Source organism: Spermophilus citellus (assembly GCF_964194105.1).
Source record: "Spermophilus citellus genome assembly, chromosome: 13".
Taxonomy (NCBI): domain Eukaryota; kingdom Metazoa; phylum Chordata; class Mammalia; order Rodentia; family Sciuridae; genus Spermophilus; species Spermophilus citellus.
In genome coordinates this window covers 48079250-48098512 of record NC_138193.1, presented here as the reverse complement: position 1 = coordinate 48098512, position 19263 = coordinate 48079250, and positions in this window count along the sequence as shown.

Sequence of the window (19263 nt, the reverse complement as noted above, 5' to 3'; positions counted from 1 at the left end):
TTTGCTTAAATCTAAAAATAATATTTTCTATGAATGCTTGCTTTCCAAAGGACTCTTTGAGCAGAATTCTCCTTTTTAATGCTCTCTCTCTCTCTCTCTCTCTCTCTCTCTCTCTCTCTGTCTCTCTCTGTCTCTCTGTCTCTCTTTCTCTCTTTTTATGGCATGAAACCACATTAAGTAAACATATATCACTCAGAAGAAGAATAGTCAACAACAATTGCATCCATATCTTTCCCCTGAGGCTAATTCAGAAAATAGAATAAATTGCCCAACAATCAACATATCATTACTGGGTCTTCAAATTTTAGGTTGCTTTTGGGAAGTGATGAAGTTTTTTTTCTTTGAATTTGCAATGATGTGGTATTATTTCTTATTGAATCCATTAATCATATTTTCAAAAGGTTGTTTAAGTCATCATTACTAGCTGTTTAGTAGTAAAACTATTGCAAGACATGACACTGAAATCCAAATTAAGTTGGCCCCCAAACTGAACAACTGATTAGTAAAACAATTGTTTTCTATTGTTTTGCATTTACTAAAACATCATGATTATTTTGAAGTAATTTACCATTTTTGGTCTAGTGTCTAACATATAAGATGCTGAATTTGTACCTGTACACATAAATATATGTTGTATAAATACATACATACCAAATTAAAATTGATATAAAATATACATCTTTGTATCCAGTATTAAAATGTAACATTTGGTGGGGGGGTGGGGATTAATTTCAGAGGCACTCAACCACTGAGCCACATACCCAGCCACCCCCCCCCTTTTTTTGTATTTTATTTAGAGACAGGATCTCACTGAGTTGCTTAGCACCTTCCTGTTGATGAGGCTTGGTTTGAATTCTCTCTCCTCCTGCCTCAGCCTCCCGATTGGCTGGGATTACAGGAGTACACCAATATGTCTGGCACTGTTTTTAAATATTGACTAATTTAATCTAAACCAAAGAATCAAACCAATGTTTTATTGTTTTGTTTTTTACAAAGTATGACAAAATTTTCTTTAGGTGAGTTTGTTTCATAATTTTATATTAAGATATAAAGTGAATAATTTATAAAGCATTTAAAATAGAACAGGAAGATAAATTACAAGTTTAAAATAATCTTAAAATATCAAGTTGTTATTAAATATTAAGTGAAATTTGTTATGTAGAAAGCTATGATATTATGACTCTTTCTACTTAAAATAAGCTCTTCATTGTGCTGAGCTTCCAGGCATCACTGTAAAATTGATCACTTCATATGAATCTTCAGAGGATATTGGGGTAGCAAAAAATGGTGTGAATATTTATTGCTTTAAGTGTGAAAAAACATATTAGCTGACACTGTGAAGAAATGAACCAGTATTATGGATTCCACAAGGGGCTCTACTCTGACTTAGGCACTCTGGGGATGGAAAACCCAAGAGCAAGTAAAGAACATCCCTGAGTGACCACTGAGAACCCTGCCATTGACAGCTCCATCAGACAGAGGTGGACAGACACACAGGAAGGGAAAAGCATCCAGGAGCAAAGTGAGGATGTCAGAGGCCTTTCCCAATTGAGGAGGGAAACGCCTTTCAGAACAATATACTCTCTCTGTTGTCTGGGATTATCCAAAATGGGGAGAAAGCACAGACCAACTGAGACATAGCTACACTTCCAATCCAGACATTTATGACTTGACACAGATTTTATTGATTTAAACAAATCCATTCAACTTATCCAACTCAAGTGTCATAGAGAATTTCATGCCTCTAACACTGGGAAGATGGAATTTTGACTGAATGTTTTTCTCTATTCATAAAGCTTTGATAGAATTAAAAAAATTCTTAGTAAAATTGCTCTAATTGACTGAGTGCCTGCTTTGTGTCAATGATGTACCGTTAACTGCAGCCTTCACCCATCCTGCAATACAGGAAACAACTTTATTTTATTAGTTTCAGAGAGGGTTCTTGTTATCTATTGCTGCATAGCAACTCATCCCAAAATTATTGCTTTAAAAAACATCATTCACTTTTTTTCTCTGAACTGATTTATTCATAAAGAGGTCCTGTGGGTGGTAACAGTTTGGGTGCCTCATCTAGTCAAAGCAAAATGATGGCTATAAGTGAGTGTTATTGGATGCTAACACTGGGGTTGTCTGAGCAAAACTTTCACCTTTTGGACTCAGAGAGTTGGCGCCTATGATTCTTTTTGTACACCAATGCGTATCAATTTAGACTTCCTTATATAGTGCCAGTGAGGCAGTGTCATCAAACTGCTCACCTGGGAGGTAAAACTTTCAAGAGTGAGTCTTCAAGCAGACAGTATAGGAACTGGGGTGCCTTTGTGTGACCTGCTCTCAAAAGGTATGTGGCACCATGTCACTTCTATCATTTCCCATTCCATTTCCAACATCACAAAATATGCCCATTTTCAAAGGGGATAAGATATATAGATACCTCCTATTGATGGAATGAGTGTAAAGGAATCCACGACTATGTTTTAAAAGCACCACACATAATGCATACAGCATTCAGAGAAATTGGTCTATGAAAACTAAGGGCTCTTCCAAGCCAAGGACTTCTCAGTTTCCAATGTGATCAAGTAAGATCAAGAGACTAAGTGAAAACTCTAAATGAAAATATCACTTTTTTAATAATAAGCCCATTTTCCTGATCTTATTAAGTTTTTTTTATTTGCTAACAATAGTGCCAGCTGCAGAAATAACACAGTATTACATAATCAAGTTTTGGCTTTGTTTTCCAAAATAATATATTAGAAATTCAATACAGATGCCCCAAATCGCAGAGTAATTTATTATAACTTTTAACACAAAAGGTCTCAAAATATGTGTCCTTTTCTTCCCGCCTTTGTCTAGTCCCTATTCTTTCCTGTTGTGCATTTGGTTTCCTGCTTCTTTTCAGGGCAGAAGAGACACACCATTGAAATCATTCTATTCTATTCTCTGCCTTTGTGATTAATGGTAGTGTAAGGTGGTACACAGCCATAATAAGTAATAGAATATAATTTCACTATAAATTTTTAAATTGCAAAGGTGAAACAACAGAAAGCCCCCTTTGTGGGAGAGCAACGTCAAGCAAATGAATGATTTCTGCACAGTAAAATGTAACTCAGCCATGAGTATTTGTCACTTCCTGTCAAAGGTGGGCATGTGAGGCATTCAGGCATAATTTACAAATCCGCTGGCTCCTACCCATTGTGCACTGACTACTCCCTCAGTCTCTATCCGCCAGCTAGAACAGCACAATAACTTCAGCCCAGTCTCCGTAATTCCCTTCTTAACTACCATGCATATAATTATCCGTATTGTAGCTTTCTCTTGAGACTCTGTTAGTTTTTCTTCCAGAGAAATCATATGACAGTGATTTTTTTTGTTTGTTTTCTGCTTTTCAACTTTTTGGTTCTTTATTTGCAACCTATCATGCCTCATTATATTTCAACCCTTGATTATTTATTCTTGAGAACTGAGTCACCAGATTCAGAGTTGTCATCCACTACTTGGAAGACACAAAAATTTTATTCAGTTAACAAAAACAGTCAAGACTACACAGAATATGAGGAAAATATTACATCAGGCCAGGCGATAAAAACATTCAAAATATTTTTCTGTATTATGTCAATCATGTAAATATATATTTCTGTATTATAGTAACAATTATTCTCTTCTCTCTCTCTCTCTCTCTCTCTCTCTCTCCACACACACACACACACACACACACACACACACACACAAACACACTCACACAGACTAAAACATGAAAAGCAACATGCAAATTTGAAAACAAGTTTCAGGAAGACAGTAACAATCTCACATTTTTCAGATAAGGACTTAATTACAAAGAATACAGATAGGACTTTCTATGATATCATAGCACAAAGTTATGACTAAATACAACTCACAATAAATGTATGATTTTTGTAAAAAATGCTTGACTCATGGGGATATGACCCTATTTTGACAATAGAAAATTAAAGATCAGAGATTCAATTTATGATTAATGTCAACACTTCTCTTGTTGTGCTGATTGAGGATTGCATATCTTTACAAATCAGTTAACTTTTCCACCCCATGTGATTCTATTCTTTTGGAGATAACAGGGATTGAAGCAATGGGCACTCAACCACTGAGCCACATCCCCATCCCTATTTGGTATTTTATTTAGAGACAGGGTCTCACTGAGTATCTTAGGGACTTGATTTTTCTGAAGCTGGCTTTGAATTTGTGATCCTCCTGCCTCAGCCTCCTGAGCCGCTAGAATTACAGGTGTGTACCACTGCACACAGCCACCCCATATGTGATTCTTATTGTAAGTGGGGAGAAATGGAAAGGAGGGTAATAATGACACACATTAATACAAACAGAAAAGATAGAGTATGAATGCAGGAAGCGAGTGAGAGGGGTACTTTCAAACACAAAGAATTATGAATAATTGCACCTTTACTTTACAAATATAAGAATCCTGGAATTAGAACATCACTGGGAATTATGAGTAGTGGTATAAATTCCTACTCAGCAATAATAATTTTAAGACAAAACACTGGGTATAGGAAGGAGTTGTGTAACTCAGCTTTTAATTCCAATGATCAAAACACCTGGCAAGAACAACATAGAGGAGCAAAAGTTTATTGTGACTCAAGTCCAGCCCACAGTATGCTAGAACATCATGGCAGAAGGGTGTGACAGAGTATAGCTCCTCAGCTCATGGTGACAAGGAAGTAGAGAGAGAGAGGGGAAGGGGACAAAGGGAAGATAAACCCTCAAAGGGCACACTCCAAGTAAACCACTTCTTCTAGCCACACCCAACCTGCCTACAGTCACCAACCAGTTAGTCTATTCAAACTAGGGTGAACTGATGAGGCGACAGCTCTTACAATCCATTCATTTCACCTTGGAACACTTCTGCATTAACATAGGAGTTTATGGGGGACACTTTGTATCCAAATCATAACAAAAGCATTATGCCATGAACATCTTCCAGAAACAGTTGTTACTCTAAGACACATGACTAGTCTCTTGATCATTCTGCTTTATCATAGTTACTTCTTTTTAGAGCCATCCTAACTCCACATCCATGGGATACAGGAAATGGTAAATTGAGAAGATGATTCCGGAAAGCAAATGATTCTGTTACATACTCACATGTGGGTATACATGTGTGAGTACACACACACACAAATAAGGATAGATTAACTTTTCAATGTTTTAATTTAAGGAACAACCTGCATTTTACAGTAAATATATTTTGCATCAAAAATCCCCAAATAGAAATACCTTAGGTATATTTAAATACCCCTTAACCAAACAATCCTGTTAGGAAGAAGCTGGATTATTTTTTTGGTTTTGTATATCTATATCACCAACATATAGAATATATAATTATATGTATTAGCTATTCAGGACACAATAACTGAATTAAAGAGTTCCCCCACATTTAAATTTATGCATTGAATTCCACTTAGTGTAGAATGATTCACCAGAATAAATTTGAAGAGTATCAAAAAAGATCTGTGGATATATTTTAGAATAAATATAGTGGGATCACAGGTATTTCCAATCTGTGTATCAAACTGCATTACATATGTATGTGCACACATTTAATGTTGAAGACTTTTTAAAATTCATTTGCATTTCTGTTAGAAGCAATTGGATATATAACTACTATGTGATGCTCCACATTAGAAAGCATGCCAAGAATACAAAGAAAGAAAAAACACTGGCAAAGAGGAGAAGAAGAAGGAGAGGATCACTATGAAGAGAGAGGGAAAAAAAAGTCTAGAGAGAGGCCCGCCCCCTCCACCACACCGTGGCCTGGAGATCTGCAGAGAGGCCCATGAGCCACCCACCACCTACTCAGTTCCAGTGTTCCTTATGCAGCAAAGCATGGCTCCATAGCCCACCATCAGGGTATATATAGGCTTGAGGCAACCACCACCATAAAACTGGGATATTCCTGTTTCTATCAAGGGACAACAATAAGGACCTGGTAAGATGTCAACAAGGTCCCTCCCTATGGGTTTAGCTGCACCAGAGGTTTCTCTACTAGGGGAGATAATATTTATTTTGTTGCTGAGGTAACAGGAAGTCTTGCATGGGGTTGCCTACCTCTTGTTTCTTCTACTAACGGCCAACTTCTATGATTGCCCTCTCATTAGTCATATAATCTAATACCTCCATATTCTCACATCCTACCTCATAAACATCTCAGCCAATCCCTCAGTTCTCCCTTCTACCATAAGAAACTGTAAACCATTATGCAAACCTACTGACTATATAGTAGAAGATAACCAAACTCATCATTTCTGATTATAATGACAAAACTATAAATGTGAAAATAGAAGCTAACTGATATAAGGCTGCATGTTGGGTACATTGAGTGCTATAATATTGATCTCTCCCTTAAAGGTGAGATATTGGTAACCTATAGGGACACTATAAGACAATATGGCAGAAGATGTAATACCTTTGATCTACACTGCAAGAGAGGAAGATACATAAACATCACGAAAAAACAAGGGAGGAAAGTTCCCCTAACAAACCAAGATACCGCAACAATAGAAACCATAGATAGCACAGTAGGAGAAATGTTAGAGGAGTTCAGAATATGCATAACTAAAATGACTTGAGAATTCAAGAATGACCTAAGTGAGCAGGTACAGGCAAAAATCGATCACACCAACAAGGATATAAGAGAGCAAATACAAGTTGCAAGAGATTACTTCCAGAAAGAGATAGAGCTACTATAAAATAAATAAATAAATAAATTCTTGAAATGAAAGAAATAATAAGCCAATTAAAAACTCAATAGAAAACTCAATAGATAACATCACTAAGAGACTAGATCACTTGGAAGATAGGACCTCAGACAACAAAGACAAAATATTCAATCTTGGAAATAAAGTTGACCTCACAGTGAAAATGGTAAGAAACCATGAACAGAACATCCAAAAATTACGGGATACCATCAAGAGATCAAATTTAAGATTTATTGGGCTAGAGAAAGGTTCAGAGATTCAAACCAAAGAAATGCACAATCTCTTCAATGAAATATATCATAAAGTTTCCCAAGCATTAAGAATGAATTGGAATATCAAATACAAGAGGCCTATAGGCCAACAAATGTAAAAAATTACAACAAATCTATATCAAGATACATTATAATAAAAACACCTAACATATAGTATAAGGATAGAATTTTAAAGGCCACAAGAGAGAAAAATCAGATTACCTAAAAGGGAAGACCAATTCAGATTTTAGCAGATTTTTCAACCCAGACCCTCAAAGCCAGGAGATCCTCGAACAACATATACTGAGCTCTGAAAGATAATGGATGCCAACCAAGAATCTTATATCCAGCAAAATTAAGCTTCCAATTTGACAATGAAATAAAAATCTTTCATGATAAAAAAAAATGATAAAATAATTTTACAGCAAGAAAGCCTGCACTACAGAACATTCATGGCAAAATATTCCACGAGGAGGAAATAAAAAGCAATACAATGAAAATCTGCAAAGGGAAGAACTACAATAAAGGAAAAGCCAACCAAAGGAGAAACCAAGTCAAGCTAAATACCAAAAATAAACAGAAATGACTGATAATACACAATTCATGTCTCAATAATAAACCTAAATGTTAATGCTCTAATCTCACCAATCAAAAGACATACTCTGGTAGATTAGATATTAAAACAGATCCAAAAATATGCTTCTTTCAAAAGACTCATCTCTTAGGAAAAGATGCCCACAGACTGAAGGTGAAATATTGGGATAAAATATACCATTCACATGGTCTACATAAACAAGCAGGAGTTTCCATATTTATAACACATAAAGTAGACTGTAAGACAAAGTTAATCAAAAGGGATAAAGATGGTCATTTCATACTGATTAAGGGAATCATACATAAACAAGGCATAACAGTAATAAATTCCACCATAAAACTTCTAAAACTAATAAATGAATTCAGCAAATTAGCTAGATATAAAATCAACACCCATAGATCAAAGGCATTTCTGTACATCAGTGACAAATCCTCTGAAAGAGAAACTAGGAAACCCTCCCATTTACAATAGCCTCAAAAAAAAATTGGGGATAAACTTATTATTGAAAGACCTCTACAATGAAAACTACAGCATGCTAAAGAAAGAAATTAAAAAAGACCTTAGAAATTGGAAAGATCTACCTTGTTCTTGGACAGGCAGAATTACTATTGTCAAAATAACCATACTACCAAAAGCACTATACAGATTCAATGCAATCTCAATCAAAATGCATGACATTCCCTCATAGAATCAGGAAATTCATCTGGAAAAATAAGAGAACCAGAATAGCCAAGGCAATCCTTAGCAAGAAGAGTGAAGCTGGTGACATAACTATTTCAGACATTAAACTATACTACAAAGCAATAGTAACATAATCAGCATGGTATTGACATGAAAATAGACCTGTAGACCAATGGTACAGAATAGAGGACACAGAGAATAACCCACATAACTACTGTTATCTTATATTATACAAAGGCACAAAAAACATACATTGGAGAAAAGATAGCCTCTTCAACAAATGGTGCTGGGAAAACTAGAAATTCATATGTAAGAAAATGAAATTAAACCTCTGTCTCTCACCAGGCACAAAACTAAACTGAAAGTGGATCAAGGGCCTAGGAATTAAACCAGAGACCTTGTATCTAATGGAAGAAAAAGTAGGCCCAAATCTCCACTATGTCATTATGTCCCAACATCCTTTAATAAGATTCCTATAGCACAAGAATTAAAACCAAGAATCAATAAATGGGATGGATTTAAACTAAAAAGCTTCTTATCACCAAAAGAAACAATCAGTGAAGTAAATAATGAGCCTAAAGAATGGGGGCAAATCTTTACCACAAGCACATCAGTAGAGCACTAATCTCTAGGATATATAAAGCACTCAAAAACCTTAACACCAAAAAAAACACAACAATTAACCCAAACAATAAATGGACCAAGGAACTGAACAGACACTTCTCAGAAAAGGAATATACAATCAATGAACAAACATATGAAAAAAAATGTTCAACATCTCTAGCAATTAGAGAAATGCAAATCAAAACTACTCTCAGATTTCATCTCACTCCAGTCAGAATAGCAGCTATTAAGAATACACACAACAATAATTGTTGGCAAAGATGTAGAGAAAAAAAAGCACACTCATACACTGCTGGTGGGACTGCAAATTAGTGTAGCCAATATGGAAAGCAGAATGAAGATTTCCTTGGAAAACTTGGAATGGAACCACCATTTGATCCTGCTATCCCACTCCTTGGTTTATACCCAAAGGACTTAAAAACAGCATACTACAGGGACACAGCCACAGAAATGTTTATAGCATCACAATTCACAATAGCTAAATTGTCGAACCAACCCAGATGCCCTTTAGTAAGATGAATGGATAGGGAATCTTTGGTATATATACACAATGGGACATTACTCAGCCTTAAAAGAGAATAAAATCATGGCATTTCCAAGTAAATGGATGGAGTTGGAGAATATAATGCTAACTGAAGTAAGTCAATCCCCAAAAAACAAAGGCCAAATATTTTCTTTGATATAAGGATGCTGATTCATAATGGTGAGGGGGATGGGGCATGGGAGGAATCCAGAAACTTTAGATAGGGCTAAGAGGAGGGAGGAAAAGGGAGGGGGTAAGGGGGTAGGAATGATGGTGGAATGAGTTAGACATCATTACCCTAAGTACATGTATGAAGACATGAATGGTGTGAAAATACTTTGTGTACAATCAGGCACTTGAAAAATTGTGCTCTATATGTGTAATATAAAATTAAGTGCATTATGCCATCATGTATAGCAAATTAGAATAAATAAATAATATAATTAAAAAAGAGAAAAAGAAGAAGATTGGATATAATAAAAAAAAATCATATACAATTGCAAACATTATTGAGTCCACCCCAACCCATGTCCTGGCAACTGAATTTGATGAAAGTTAATGGCCACTATCCATACACTCTCACTCTTTCATTTATTTCACTGACCAGAAAAAAGCAATAAAATATTTTCTCCAATAATACTAATTACTGGCTGCATGTCTCCTTTTTTTTTCATTTTTACACTTGGGTTGTTTTATTGTTCATGTTTCAATCAGAAGAGCTTTGGAGTGTCCTCTTTTCTCCTCATGTGACTGAAGGTCTCCTTGATGTGCTTTGTTTTTGCAAGAGTATTTCTTGAGTGGATGCCATAGGGTGCCCTAGCCCCCTTCCCCTAGTAATTGTATGTGACTTGCAAATCTGTCAGCAACTATTACAAACCCAGAAGGCTATTTACCTATAAAACATAAAAATGTACTTAGTTTGCTGGCTGAGTCTTTAAGTTTGAAATTGTCCTGTAATAGCCTAAAAAGAAAAAAAAACTAGAACTTTTAAAATTACCTGAACATATTGTTGCTTTTATCCAATTTGTTTTTGTAAAGTGTCTCCTGTAGACCGGTCAACCAGTCTTACCAAGTAACAAAATTTTGTGTTTCTGTGAGTCTGTGATAAAGCAGGCAGTTTATTATCAACTTTGAAAAATATGCAAATTTCTTCCCAGTGTTTCCTGACAGAATTTGGGGCATGAAACATCTTCATCATTTCCATTTCGCTGGTAAAATTTTATTATTTACCATAGGGGTCCAGACTACTGCTGAGTTTTATTCCATAATTAGACATGTGTGAAGTAGAACAAAAACAAAAGTCTCCTTCAGACTATATTTAATATTTCCTCTGATGGAAAGTTCACCAAATTAAGGGTCTCACCCTTCAACTACGAAAAGTAGAAATTGTGTTTTAGCACATTTTGCAAACTAAGAGGAGGATACAGGGTGAAAATTGAAGACTACCATAAAATAGTTCATGACCTTCTGTCAATTTAGGAAAAAGTTAATAGTTCTAAAGTAATCTTGTTTTCTCTATTTTTTCCATGATTGTTCATGATTAACATATCACCCTCACGTTTCATGCTATCTTATATTTTAGATTGGGTTTGGAAGTCAATTAGGCTACCTTCTACAAGAAGTATAAAAAGGGCCATGGTTTGATAACCTAGAGCTTGAAATCTGGCCTGTAATACATCACTACCAGAAACTGGGATTATGAAATTCAATATAATACTCCAAATAAATTCTCAAGGCTGGTAAACAGGGCTGTAATCTAAATTTTATTTTGTGAATTGAAGATGTTGGTTTTAACAGGAGTGGTACAGTTGTGTGACTTTGAAAAGACAATTAGTCTCTCTGCACCTCAGGACCTTATCTATAAAATTACTTACCTCATAAGGTCAATGTGAGAGTGAAATACAGTAATGTTTCTAAATTGCTTATCTTAGTCCCTAATGTATAGTAAGCAAATAGTGTGAGGTATAATTATTTTTAATTATTATTTTTTTTAATTTAAAAGTACCCAGGAATAGGGTTCCATAGAGGAATAAAATGCATGAAGAATGACATTTAATCACAAGTCAATCTTTATAAATTTGAAAGATTTTAGATATAATTTATTATTTTTACCCTTTAGATAAATCAATCCCAATGTTTCACTGCACCTGCTATATATTTGCACATGTCCTAGATACAGTGTAAGCCAAAGTTCAGCCCGTACACTACAGTAGTTCTAAAAATGTGTGTTACTTGTCTACAATGAAATAGGAATAAAATTGAGAACTATTTTTACAAACATATATAACAACCTAATGTCCCAACAACCAATGTGTGATTAGTGGTCTTGACTTTTGAAGTATTTAGTAAAAATAGCAATCTATAACATATTGGAAAGTAAAAAACAACAACAATAACAAAAAGAAAACTGATTCCTCACCACAGAAATTTGAGAAATATTGCTCCAGAGTAGATAGAATATATTGTCAACACCTTTTCCAGAATGTTTACACCTGGCCATGACCTTATATATGACATAGGAAGCATCTCAGACTGCTAAAGAAATAAACTAAAATCCTTAATTTCATCTAACCTCACCTTCCCATATTATAAAGAAGGTGCATCAAAGAGCCAAAATTATGATGATCCAATATGTCAAAGGGTGATTATGTGAATCAGTACACCAGTAGACAATTCAGAGGAGAATCACAAACTACTACAGTTGGGTTTCTATCGAAGTATGATAAGCAATCACTTAAAAATCATAAGATACCAAGGATGGGAATGGAGATGAGTATTAATAAAAAGTTCTCAGAGACTTAGGCAAAATTTCAAAATATAGTATTAAAGAGACAAGAGTTCTGAATCCACAAGTGAAGAACATAAATACATTATTAAAGTGGAGAAGTAAATTGGCAAGGACCTAGGAAATTCCTAAAAACTTTGCTATCAAGGGCTGATAGATACTAAAGTGCTGGGAGTCTGAGTAAAGCATCTGCTACCACTCTGCAGCTAAAGTGATGGGTGTTTTCAGCAAAAATGTGCACTTCACCTTAGCAAGTAAGAAATCAATTTTCTTTAGTATCTCCAAAGCATGCAATTTCTCAGTTCTTATAGCTCTTTTTAGATAGACTTCAATGGCCAATACACCTTGTTCTTTCCAAGCACTAAATTAAAACTCATTCTTTCTATGTTCAAAGATATGATTGGAATGTTTTAGTAAGGAAAGTAGATGTGAAAATTATGATTTAGGCAATATAAATGGATTGAAACTGTAAATCCTGGAGTTCTTATTTAGAGGCTCCAGATAGAGGTCATTCAATGACTTTTCTGAAATGAGGTTCTTAGGAAACTAAGTCTCCAGACTTATCTTAAAAAATCTCATCCTATATTTCTAATTTTTTGGAGATATGTTTGAACTACTCACCAACACCTCAGGTGCTTAACGTATTTAAAACAATCTGCTATTCACATCCCACACACATCTTGGCTCTCCTGAATTTCTCATTTATAAAACCGACTTCCCTCTCTGCTAAGCATCAAGAATGAAAGTTTCCAAGCCTTCTGTTTGCTCTTTCACCATCCCCCCCCCCCCGTGTCTCAAAAGTCACAAAGAGTGTCTTTTCTTTCTTAGATATCCATCCTTTGTTCCCACATCTGCAACAATACCCTAAATTTAGGCTCTTGTCTCTCTGGACTTGTGCCTCTTTCCTGGAGCAATAAAGTTCCTTGCCTTCTGCTGCCTCTTTATAATGAGAAGTTACATTTTTTTCCTATTTTTGTGCATGTCTGATGAATGAATTTTGGGAATGTTGTATCATATTAAGGTGATGTCTAGTCCATGAGGGACCTGTAAGATGAAGCCATTAATAACTAATATTAAAGGCTTCAGTTTTCTACAGCAATGAAATTAATTCTTAGTACAAGAGTCTCAGAGAAGATGAAAATAGAAATTGAAAAGATGGACCTTCTGATACTCAGGAGGTCTCAGTGTCACCCATCATTGGGAGAAGAGTCCCTTTGTCCAAACAGAATAGTTCCTAACCAGAGTGTTCCTTTATCAACTTATTAAGGATTATTACTGATTCTTAGTGAGGGATAACAGACACCAAAATGTAATGCATATCTTTTATTGGTAGTTGTAAATTATTTTGAATAGTAAATGCTATAATTATAGGTATATTTATAGTCATAATTATATTCACAGTCATAATTGCCATATATTTATAATTATGATTAAATTTATGATTATAGTTACATTTATAGTTCTTGTTAAGCTTCCAACTCCATGCTGTGATCTGCAACTTTAACCACTAAGGTTCCAGCACCGATCTTAGCACCTGGAACATAGTAAGTTATTCACAAATATATATTCAACACAATAAACCTCACAGTATAATTTTGCTAGTCTCTAAAATGAAAATTCATCTTGAGATATTTAGGAAAATTTGCTACCCCGAGAAAATGAATCCTGCCTTGTCAATTTAATTCTGACTTTATGGTCACCCTATAAATAATTTGGTCTTACCAACATCTTTCACAGTAAAAAGGCTACATTTTTGCCCCCAAATCTTAACTTTTCTTATATGCATCAGGATATTGAAAATCATTAAAAACATTTAAATGAACAAATCATAACACCAATGAAATGATAATATAAATATCATTTATTAATCATATATAATATGGTTTCCCAATGTAAGGTAACAGGCACAATCACATGTGTATTCTTGAGATTTATTTGTTTCTCGTTAAAAATTCTTATACCTATTCATATGCTCGCCACTATTAATCTTTCAACAAAGCAGTCCTGCTCTAATGATATTCCCTAAGCCTCAATTAGATAAGAAGGCAACATGCCTCATTGAGGATAGTTCTACAACCATGTGTCTGGGTGCGATGCTGAAGGCCTCATTCTGACATGTGTAGGGGTTCTGTATTTGGGATTGAGGTCTCTGATAGCTTCATGACTGTGGCATGCTTGGTGGCTAGGAAGTTTCTGTGCAAGACACAGAATGCCTGGCCGCTGGGAAAACTTCTGTGAAAAGACACAGGATGCCAGGGAATGTAGCACAGTAGTAGAACACCTGCCTCGCAAGCCCAAAGCCCTAATCCCAGTATTTTCAAGAGCATTAATGTGAGAATTTAAATTTATTATATTCCAACTCTTTCCAAACTTTCCAGCACTCCATGATATCTCAAATATATGCCTTCTTAATACTCATGTACATCTAATATATGAATCCACTATATAATCTTATGTCATAGATTTAGCAGGGATAAATTTTACTTCACAAATTTATGAGTGAAAAAATAAATATTATGTTACTTTGCTTCAATAAAATCAAATAAATCTGACAATGGGGCTTCCTCCTTTTAGAACAATGGGTTGTCAGAATTTAGTCATTTCACCCTCCCTGAGGTCACCTATATGGGCCTAACCCTTCACAGCGGCTATAGAAATCATCCTTGTCTAGGAATACATTGTCAAAGATATCTTCCTTGTCTAAGGGGCTGTGCTTCCATAATGAGCACAAATTTATGATTTTGCTTCTGGGTGCCACATGCAAATAGTTCCTTGCACTTTATAAAACATACTTCCTTACCAGGACCCTGGACCTGGCATATAGATTTCTTTGCCCACAGAATTTGAAGACCTCTGTTCATGCCTTGTCACTGGCAATCTAACCACTGCATTTCTATCTATTTTCTTCCCTCCATAAGCATGATCCCTGAGCCCTGTCAGACCTGCCCATTCCTCCCCGGCGAGGATGCCAAAAGTACCCATCTGTCATCTTGATAGGAAGGAAAGAGAACTGTAAGAACAAAAAATATACACATTAATATTTCAGTAAATTATCTTCCCACATTGCAATTTATCATATGGATAGGTAAAATAGTCATTCCTCACCTTTCCTGAAACAGAGGCAGTGAGGTATCCCAAGAAAATACAACATTTTTTTGCATGAACTTATTCAAGAGAAGGAAGAAAATGCAGATTTCTGGGACTGTATCTTTACCACAAAAGGTTTTAACCAACAGAAAAGGGGAAAATTCAAAAAAACCAAGAAATTCAGTATTTAGTACATTTTAGTTCTTATCCTAGCTAAGAATGCTAGTTAAAAACAAAATAACAAAAAAAAGTAGAGAGAAGAGACACCCGCTTTTCATCAAAGTTCATCTATTTCTATATTAATAGTAATTCCTCTCAAAATCAATATTTCAGCTTTGCATTAATCAGATTTCCATTGCTGTGATGAATATCTGTGAAAAATTACTTAAATAAGGAAATATTTATTCTGGCTCATAGTCATTGAGGTTTCCTTTTTTCAAAACATAGAGAATTGGACTTTATTTCATATTAGTACATTAAAAGTTGACATTAGAAAAACTCTTAAATAACTTTGAGTGTACTGGTTATAGTCAACTTAATCACAAACACTTGAAATTTGTCCTTCACGATTTTTTTTGTTTCTTCTCTCTCTCTTTTTAAATTTGTTCTAATCAGTTATACACGATAGCAGAATGTTCTTTAATTCATTGTTCACAAATGGAGCACACTTTTTCACTTCTCTGGTTGTACATGAAGTAGTGTCACACCATTTGTGCAATCATACATGTACCTAGGGTAATGATGTCCATCTCATTCCACCATCTTTCCTAGCCCCATGTTCCCTCCCCTCCCCTTTGCGCAATCCAATGTTCCTCCACTTCTCCCATACCCTGCCTCTATTATGAATTAGCATCCACTTATCAGAGAAAAGTTAACTGCATGAAGTTTTCTGAGGTTTCAATCAGTTTGGGCCTAAGGTGATCCAGGCATCATGACTGAAGGGCAACACAGAGGAAATCTTCTAAGATCCTAACAGCCAAGTAGCAGAGAAAGTGGGAAAGAATGCCCACATGCAGTAGGGGCCAAGGACAAGAAATAACAAGGACAAGACATAACCTACCAGTGCACAACACCTGTGTTGTGCTTTCTCCAACTAGACCCCACAGCCTACAGTTTCCACCATCCCCCCAAAATGTCATTCAAATTATTAATCCCTCAGTGAGTTAATCCATTGATAAAATCAGAACCCTCGTGATCCAATCCTTTCCCAAGAGTTCCACCTCTGAACTGTGCTGCATTGGAGATCAAACCCTCAACAACTGAGCCTTGGGGGAACATTCAGATCCAAACCATAACAAGTTTTATAATATAAATATCATTTTCAAGTTTGTTTATATTACTCTCCTAAACTTTCTTTTTGATTAATAATAGTGGTAGAACTTAAAAAAAATGAGTGTTTTCTTATCTTTAGGGAGTGTTGCTGAATATGCAGTGATGAAAATTCTATTTTACTGGAACAAGTAATAACAATATTTGTTAATTTATGGTTTAAATGTAATTGCCCTGAGATTTTTAACTTTGGCTAGAGATGTCAGCATTTCTGTGCAATTGGGGAGATACTGAATGCTTTCAGTTAACCAAATTATATTTAATTTCATATTGGGATAGAACTGTGGTTTGGCAACTACTTTGGTGACAATGACAAACTGGAGGAATATGGCCAGCTACAAAATTGCCACTTACTAAACTCCTTGTCAATTTACTTCTGCATTCTTTGAAAAGAGTGATTTCATAGCTTTTTCTCTACAGCCCTAATGCCCTTTGTAAGATAAATACCCTCCTAAATGATCACATCTGCTTTCTTTTGGCCCACAAACTGCTTAGTCAATGAAATAAGCCACCATAGCTACTTTCCTCACTTGACATTAAATCAAATTTTGTGGCAAAGGAACATTGAAGACCAAATTGTGTGTGCTAGTCATATAACTTATTTTGCTTCAAAAGTCATTTAATTTCCTCAAGGTCTTTAAGAACAGTTATCTTCTCATTTATTTATCCATTTATTTGTTTATTTTTGAGTTCATTCAAGAAATATTTATTAGGTTCTTATATATGCCAAGTATTGTGCTAAGCTGTTATAGACTAATAAGTCACAGTTTGGGCCCTTAAAGATTTATAGTCTGTTGTAGGAGACAAAAATAACCAAAGAATAAAAAATTAAATTTAGTTAAAGGGATAAGCTGGGGAGGAAATAAAAAGTGTCATCAGTTCTGCTACAGTCTGGGAATATCTGGGAAAGCTTTGTAGTTAAGTACCATCTTGAGCAGAGTCTGAAGGATGAACTTTTAAGGCAGGAAAGAAATCAGAAAGGAATTTTGGAATTAACAGGGAGTTTTACATAATACAGATGGAATGTGAGAGAAAATGTAATCAGGAATTGATGATGAATGAGGTTCAAAAGATTTGCAGGTGTAGAGATACTAAGGTTGTTCAGATGCTAAGGTGTTCAGATTCTGTCCTAAAAGAGACCGAAAATTGTTGGAGGGTTTCAGTGGAGATGCAGTGCAGCCTGATTTGCATTTTGACAAAGATTATTCTCACAGCAGTATGAAGTTTGTAGCCATTCTAGACTCAAGGAGAACAGTGTCCAGTCTTAGATCTGTGGATTCTTTCTAGTTTTTACCTTTTGGTTTCATTTCTATGAAATTTGACATTACTTTTCCTTAATAAAATTCTGTCAGAGGGGATGGGGCTGTGGCTCAGAGGTAGAGTGCTCACCTAGCACGTGCAGGGCACTGGGTTCAATCCTCGGCACCACAAAAATTAAATAAAGCTATTGTGTCCAACTACAGTTAAACAAAATTTAAAAAAAAATTCTATCAGATTCGATAAACCATTCTTTTGAGTCTCATCTTACATCTCAGCTATTTCTCATTTTTACTCAAATGATTTCTCTAATATTGAATATTTTTAAAAATAATGAATGTAAATATAATGGGAATATTAAATATGAGGAAAGAGACAATAAAAAGTCATCTTTATAATAATCAAGTAAATGACTTGTGGAAGTTAGTTGCATTATGTCTAAGAATGAGAGAATTTTTATCTTTGCGTTTTATAAACATTCAGCTTTCATAATTGGCTTTTAGATGATAAAACATCAAGGAAAAACAATTTAGTTATGGGTTAAAACATAATTTTATCGAGATATGTTTTTGTTTGTATTGCAAACAAAAATGCACCAGAGAAGAATTAATACATTCAATTTTTGTTGGTATTTTATCTATTGCATGTCATTTTCAAGATAATTTATGTATAACCATAGGCATTTAGTTCCTGTAATTACAGTAAAATTGAGAAGTATATTGATTGCCTCAGTCTCTAAACATCGATGCCAATAGAAGTTGATTGTGACTAGCTAATGTAGGGTTCCTCCAAATAAAGGACATCTGACCTTATAAAATAGCAAACCCAAAACTTTTTTATGAATTTCATGAAAGCAGAAATGTTAAATCATTAACTTAGACTGAAATTTTGATTTTATTAAATACATGTGAGATGTTAAAAAGTATTACTCAAGATTTTTATGATGCTCATTGGACATCCTTCCTTATTCTAGCCTAAAGCGAAGTTATGAAGCAAAGAATAATAATTTTATGTGATGCAATATGACTATTTCATGGATTTTAAAGTTTTTTAAAACTGGAATATTAAATTCCACTGTCTTTTGTCTGATTCTTTACTGATTGTCTCACTAATCTTTTATATGTATAAAGGAAAGAGGGAAGATAGATTTGGCTAATTAAAACTAAAAAACTGTAACAATAACAAAATAATAAATTAACAAGTAACATATTCAAAATATAATTGGGAAAACCTTTGCAATTAAACATTTAAGCAATAAAATGTATTAAGATAAACATTATGGTCCAAACATGCAACATAAAATAATTAATATGACCAAAAAGTATTTGACACAAAATATTCAATATCATGAATAATCAGTTATATAAAACATACAATTGCACTTT